The 7,471-nt window shown below is 33.5% G+C and overlaps 1 protein-coding gene across 2 annotated transcripts in view; it reads right to left on the bottom strand.

Annotated features, from left to right (window-relative positions):
- Positions 1 to 7,471, bottom strand: part of LOC106882609 (transmembrane protein 229B) — an 89,797-nt gene that overhangs the window by 80,841 nt on the left and 1,485 nt on the right. The window contains exon 1 of one of the 2 annotated variants that reach the window (XM_052971657.1): positions 389 to 664. The exons of the other annotated variant lie outside the window; for it this stretch is intronic. The gene's annotated coding sequence lies outside the window, so the exon portion shown is untranslated. Of the gene's footprint in view, positions 1 to 388; positions 665 to 7,471 lie in introns of those variants that run through there. 2 annotated transcript variants of the gene reach the window in all.

A 7,471-nucleotide genomic window follows, 5' to 3' on the forward strand; every position in this document is an offset into this window, starting at 1 on the left:
TATATATATATATATATATATATATATAAAGGGAGAGTGAGAGTGTTTTCATAGTTGCTAGTTTCGGTGATGCGGCCATGCTGGGGCACCCCCTTCATAATATATAAACACATAAATCATAATTAACATATAAATAAACCTTACATAATACACGCTTGACACTATGTGTAGCATTTGTTTTGTTTTACGATTAAGGCATAAAGAAAATTGTACAATGACACATGTAAACATATATGCGCGTATGTACGTACATGTGTTTATAAATATATATATATATATACATTTTATATATGTATATATGTATATATATTACATACATACATACACAGTGATATACATATGCCTGTGTGTGTGTATTTATGTTTATAATAATGTAAATTGCTTTTACCTGGCTGATGAAGAAATCATTGTGTAGCACTCACTCATGTGCTGTGAAGCTGTATCTAAATATATTTGTGTGATCTCTGCGTAAGATCATATATATATATATATATATATTTATTTATATGTATATGACAGTATGTATGTCGTTCCTAAGGGAAGGCCAGGGTTATCGTGTGAGTGTCACTCAAACTGACATGACCGGACTGAACTCTCCAGTAGCAGAAGGAAGGAGAAGATGCTGATGTTATGTTGAGTGTCACTCGCCCAAGTGCTGGAGAACTCTTCAGCCACGGAGATAAAGGGAGGGGGTGCTATGACGTGGGAGGGGGTACTCATCATTTATAGAATCTTACCGTTCTATGAATGCGATTAACATAAATCGCTGGTTCGGTGCGAGATCTTCTGTTTGAAGTAATTTGCTATAGTAATAATGGGGACAATAACAACACACATACAAATATACATCTTTCTTTTTATCTCTGTACATATATATATTTGTGTGTGTGAAATATATATAAATATTTATTTGTGTGTGTGTGTGTGAAATATATATAAATATTTATTTGTGTGTGTGTGTGTATATATATATATATATATATATAAAATTAAGGTACTCAGAAACCTGGATGTTTGTACATTTACAGATTTTTATTAATGTCACATATTAAATGAAGCGCTTTTCACCTAGTCGTGTAGGTTTTTCAAATTGTTTTTTTTTTTTTTTATTTCTGTACATCACCTCCAAACCTTCAAATATATATATATATATACAAGCACACATGTATACATACGTGCATGCATATCTATCGATAGATAGATAGACAGATAGATAGATAGATAGATAGATAGATAGATAGATAGATAGATAGATAGATAGATAGATAGACATATAGATAGATAGATAGATAGATAGATATGTTTCTTTATTAGCCACACAGGGCTTATAGATAGACCACTTGGCGTGTTTTGTTGTTTGGTGTATTATTCCTCCGACAGTAACCTTTCTCATTCTGTTATTGCTCTTGGAAATGGAACGAACATCACATCTGATCCTGTCCTTGACGAAAAAAAAATTTGATGTTGGATTTACAATGACGAGGTTATTGCTTGACCCAGGCTAACCCTGGTCGAGCAGATCTATGCTCAAAGGCGTCCCAACTATGACCATCCTGCCTTATTTTTTCAGCCAATCTGTCTCTAGTTTCCTTTTTATATTTATGACTGTAAGATGTGATCAAAAGGTTATTTGGCTGTTGTTTCTAGTTATTTCTTCGACCACGTAGAGGTCACATTCTATTATAGGAACCAGTCGTAGTACATGACTGGTACTTAAAGTTATCGACCCTGGACTCAGGGCGTAATAACCTTGTTTAGTTACGGGTCAATCTTGATCAGACAAGACTATGATCTGTGACAATCCATCTATGATCACCTCCATCATTTTTTCAGGCACTGCATCTCTTGGGCTAATTATTCAATATGTCCCTTTTAAAAGACGATGGTGTTTGAATTCAAAGAGATTTCGCTACTATTTCTTGCAAGTGGAGCAACAACAGAGAGGCTCCTCCGTTGGTTTGACGAAGTTGTTATTGAATTCATAATCTAATGAAGGATCAAATAACCAATAATCAAAGACATCCCAGCCCTGGTCATCCAGTTTTTTTTTTCTGTTTTATTTTAAGAGTATATGAAGTTTGTGTATGTGTCCTTCCTACTTTAAATCATTACAATGTAATTTGAAATAGATTGGTTACTATTTCTAGCAAGTTGAGTGTGCCCATTTAGTTCTTTAACCCTAAATGCATCCTAATCCAATGGACAATATGGTCAAAAGCATTCCATCTTTTATTTCAACACTGTAAATTTAGAACAATTATTATCCAATAAGCTTCTCTTTTTAAGATGTTTTTGAAGATAAATGGCTTCTGTTTCTAGCAAGCCCAAATAACCACATACCAAAGTTCTCTTGGTTTGTGTTGAAGAAATATCTCGAATTATAGACGTCATAAATGCTGGTTGGTTGATTTCTCCAGTCATGCTTAACATCAAAGAGGAATACAGAGAGAGTAAACAGCAGTGGTGCAGGATAAGGGCACATACTAGGTTTGGTGGTGGGCAATGAATAAAGGAACTCTTTACAAACACATGCAGTGTGAGAGAAAGACTCATAGAAAGCAAAGTGACAAGATCCCATCTCTCACACCTATCTTACAATATTATTTTAAAAATATACAGTAACGTCATTGAAATCACAATGCTACAAGATGACAAATGATTAGTTAAAATCAATGTGAATAAATAAGCATGACATTTGACTGAGTGAAAGCTCGTGGCTTAGTGGTTAGAGTATTCAGCTCAAGATCATAAGGTCATGAGTTCAATCCCTGGCAACGCATTGTGTCCTTGAGCAAAACATTGTATTTCAGGTTGCTTTTGTCCACTCAGCTGGCAAAAATGAGTAGTACCTGTATTTCAAAGGGCCAGCCTTGTCACCCTGAATCTCCCTGAGAATTATGTGAAGGGTACATGTGTCTGTGGAGTGCTCAGCCACATGCATGTTAATTTCATAAGCAGGCTGTTCTGTTGATCAGATCAACTGGAACCCTTGTCATCGTAACCAACAGAATGCCAGTACATTTGACTGAGTAATCTGAATGCTAAAGGGTTAATTTCATTTTAAGATAATAAATATTTTTCTTTTGAAAATTAGTATTCTTTTCATCATTTTGTACAAGCACCAAGATATTTGATGAAAGTTAAAATCATGATTATTGTATGTCTGCCATATTTCCTGATATCAACCCTTTGGCATTTACACTGCTCATATCAGGTCCAAATATTCTACCTGTTCAAACTGACTAGATCCAGCCTTTCACACCCACCTTGCAATGTTATTCTAAAACTAAACAATCACATCAGCGAAATCTTGAAGCTATGAGATAATGAATGATTAATTCAAAACAATGTGAATCAATAAGCATATTTGACAGCGTAATCTGAATGCTTATGGGTTAACTGTGATGTACTCAACTCTCGCTATTTCAGAGAGAAGTCATTCTGCTCAATTTAAAAAGAGAGCAAAAGATGAAAAGAAAAAAGAAATAATGTGGTTGTGTGATAACAGTTGTGGCATGATAGTGAATGAATTCTTATAATGAGCTGAATGATGTTTGGTGTCAAATATAAGATAACTACATGTGTAACAGCAATGATATTCACTATCTTAGATATGGGAACAATATTCTAATGTGACCCCTAATTGAGTTTCATTGAAGGTTAGCTGTAGTAGCTGATGAGAGGTGAAATACTTTGTTAAATAAAAGAGAAAACAATGCCTTTTGGAAACAGAATTAACACTATAATTTGAATTAGAATTTAGTGGTGGGGTAACAAAATAATAGTATTGCTAAAAATGCTTTGTGATATTTGTTCCCATTCTCTATGTTCTGATTTCAAATCCCACACAAGTTAACATTGTTTTTCATCTTTTAAGAGTCAATAAGATAGATTAACAGTAACCTCATCCCCTTAAAATTGCTGGTTTTATGCCTAAACTAGACACAGTTATATGAGCTGGAGTTAACATGCTTAACGTACTGGATCGAGAAATGTTAATTAAGTAAAGTTACAGTAGTAATGTGGTGGAAAACTCATTAACTGAATGGTAAATTGTGATCAAGAATGGAGATATTATTGAAATTTAAATTTATAAAAAACAATTAATTATAAATGCAGTGCCAAATTATGTGTGAGTCTGCTATTTTGCAGCTTGGATCTTGTTTTAGTTTTATTAGAACTCCTTAGAGAATTGTGCTCTATATGTGAAGTCACCAAAAATTATACAGATAGAATGTAGTGATATATGTAGCATGTATAGAGGCTGTTCCAGCTAAATTTGAAGACATTTTATGTCTCCTTTTTCAGAAACAGCTTTATGCATTGGTGGGCAGTCAACAGTATTGGAGAACATTAAAAATTTAAGTTATAGTTGAAAAAAAGTTATACATATATATATATATAGATATATATATATGTGTGTGTGTGTGTGTGTATATATATATATATATATATATATATATATATATATATATATAAGATTAAATAAATGGAATTATACGCTTGTGTTAAATGATTTCTTTTATTTCCGACATGTTTCGAAGATTACACTGAATGTGGAAGACTATTTTCATTGATATGTTTTTTTCTAAACAATTCATCATATGTGCCACACATACATATATACATACATGTACACACTTGTGCACATACACACACATACACACACACATACACACACGCACGCATGCACACGCACACACACACACACACTCACTCACTCAACCATACCACTACTAACATACAATTATGATTTCTATAGTTTGGTATTTTTTTTTAATAGTGACAGGTCCCCTGGTAAATACCTTGGCTAACACCCTTTCTGATTAATGCTGACATTATGGTGTTACATTATAACTAGTAAGCTTAGAGGCTCATTGGTGAATAAACAAGGCTAAAGTTTATATTGCTAAAAAATTTTAAATGCAGTCTAACAAATTAAATATGAACATGAGAATCAAAGATAACATCAAAAGATTGCAGAGGCACAATAGTATAATTAAGGAGAAAAATATGATTCTTGAAAAATACCGAAATACTTGATTCTTAAAAGAAATGTAAGTAATATCCCATGGTATTTGAAGAATTTAAATGGAAATTCATAGCTAAAGCAGCATCAAAATCAAAATAAGAATCCAGCAGAAAGTAGACTTGAATAGGTATATGATCTTGATTATTGAGACCACTTTAAAACATTGAAACTCTGTTTTCTGTAATGTTGCTATGAATGTTATATCATTTGTACAATGAGGAAGGTATACCACCAGCATTGTTCAACAATCTAAGCGTCACATTTACATTTCATCTCAGGCTGGGACCCTGTGCCATATGTCCCATACACAATTCAAGCTAACAACACCTTACCACATTCCTCAACAGGAAAAGCCTGATACTTATTCTATCAGTCTCTTCTGCTGAACCAATAACTTATGAGGACGTAAACACACCAGCACCAGTTGTCAAGCAGTGGGTGGGGGACAGACAGACACACACACATACACACACATGTGACTGGCTTCTTTCAGTTTCCATCTATCAAATCCACTCACAAGGCTTTGGTCTGCTTGAAGCTAAAGTTAAAGACACCTGCCCAAGGTGCCACGCAGTAGGTGTGAACCCCAAACTATGTGGTTGGGAAGCAAGCTTCTTATCATATAGCCACACCTGTACCTATCGGGACAAATTTCTTCAAAAGATGCCTGAGTCGACGACACCGTCCTGCTTGAAAGTAATATGCTATTACAAGACATGACCTAAAGATGACATAACAGATTCCTTCAGGTAGAGCTATTAAACTAGACAAAGGCTGGGCCAATTTTGGTTGAAACACATCTATGTTTATCAAAGTTTAAATATCTCAACTCACATTTTTATACATAAATATAATTTACAAATAGATAACCCTACAATAGTGGTTTCAAATTTTGGCACAAGGCCAGCAGTGTTCGACTGGTCCTTATTTTATTAACCCCAAAAGGCTGAAAGGCAAAGTCTACCTCGGCAGAATTTGAACTCAGAACATAAAGATAAATGAAATACTGTTAAGCATTTCACCCTGCATGCTAACAATTCCACCAGTGCACCACCTTGTAATATTGAAATAATGCAACAATACAACATATAATTATCAATGTAATATTGAAATAATATAAAAAACATGTAAATATAATATGAAAGCCATACAAAATTGTTATTGCATGGCTTTCATATTTATGTTATAACAATTTAATAACGAAAATATAGAAGCTTTAACATAAATAATCAAATGCTTTAATGAATTTTTCAAGTTAAATTCTATAGCCTTCATTGAACACCCTTACATTTAGTGGTAATAATGGTAGTAGTGGTGGTGATGGTAGTAGTAGTAGTAGTAGTAGTAGCAGCAGCAGCAACTACAGCTGTAGCAGTAAAACCCCTGATCTGGTTAGCTAGCTGGTTCAAAAGATGTAATCAATAGTCTCTGTGTCTCTCCCCTGAGTATTCCATGACATAATTACTTAACTAAGACATTTTCTATCTGAGACGTTTTAATAAATAATTAATAATAAGACAAGAATGTAATTAATATTGTCATTATTGGGTTATTACTACTCCCACGTCACCCCAATGCAAGAAAAAAATCTTCACAATTATGCATGTGTGTGTGCGTGTTTGTCTGTGCGAATGTGTGTGTGCATTTGTATGTATGAGTGTGCATGTATATTCATATGACTGTATGTGTATATATATATATATATATATATATATATATATATATATATATATATATATATATAGATAGATAGATAGATAGATAGATAGATAGATAGATAGATAGATTGATGCAAGCATGACTGTGGTAAGGAGATTCCTTCCTGACTACATGGTTTCAAGTTCAGTCCCACTATCTGACACTCTTCTAGTATTGCCACCGGTTGACCAAAGCCTTGTCAGTGGATTTAACAGATGGAAACTGAAAGAAACCATCATGTGTGTGTGTGTGTCTGTGTGTGTGTATCAATTTAAATAAGAGCCATAACGCAATCCATAATAAAACTTGTTTAATAATCTATGCACATTTCAATGCAAGATCCCGACTCACACTTGTCTGAGATAAGAATATGGAGTCTTGCATTTCTTCAGAGTCAAGTTAATGTGCATAAGTTATTAAACAAGTTTTATTATGGATTGTGTTATGGCTCTTATTTAAATTGATATGCACCCAAAATTGTCTCATAAACAACTTTCAAGTGAGAATTTTGCTACGTTGATAACAGGTACAATATTTTTACCAAATATTTGGTAGAGATCTAAATATACAAATATATATATATATATATATATGCCATGATAGATCGCTGACCAAACCATTCAATTTTCTTTTTTTTTTCCTCTGTGTTTTTCTCCTTGTTTTCTCCGTATTCTTTCTGTTGAAGAGCGTAGCTGGAAACGTTAAAGACTTTCTGTATTCCCGAGCATTAAACTAATACAT

The sequence above is a fragment of the Octopus bimaculoides genome, chromosome 11 (genome assembly GCF_001194135.2).
Source record: "Octopus bimaculoides isolate UCB-OBI-ISO-001 chromosome 11, ASM119413v2, whole genome shotgun sequence".
In the NCBI taxonomy this organism is placed as follows: Eukaryota; Metazoa; Mollusca; class Cephalopoda; order Octopoda; family Octopodidae; genus Octopus; species Octopus bimaculoides.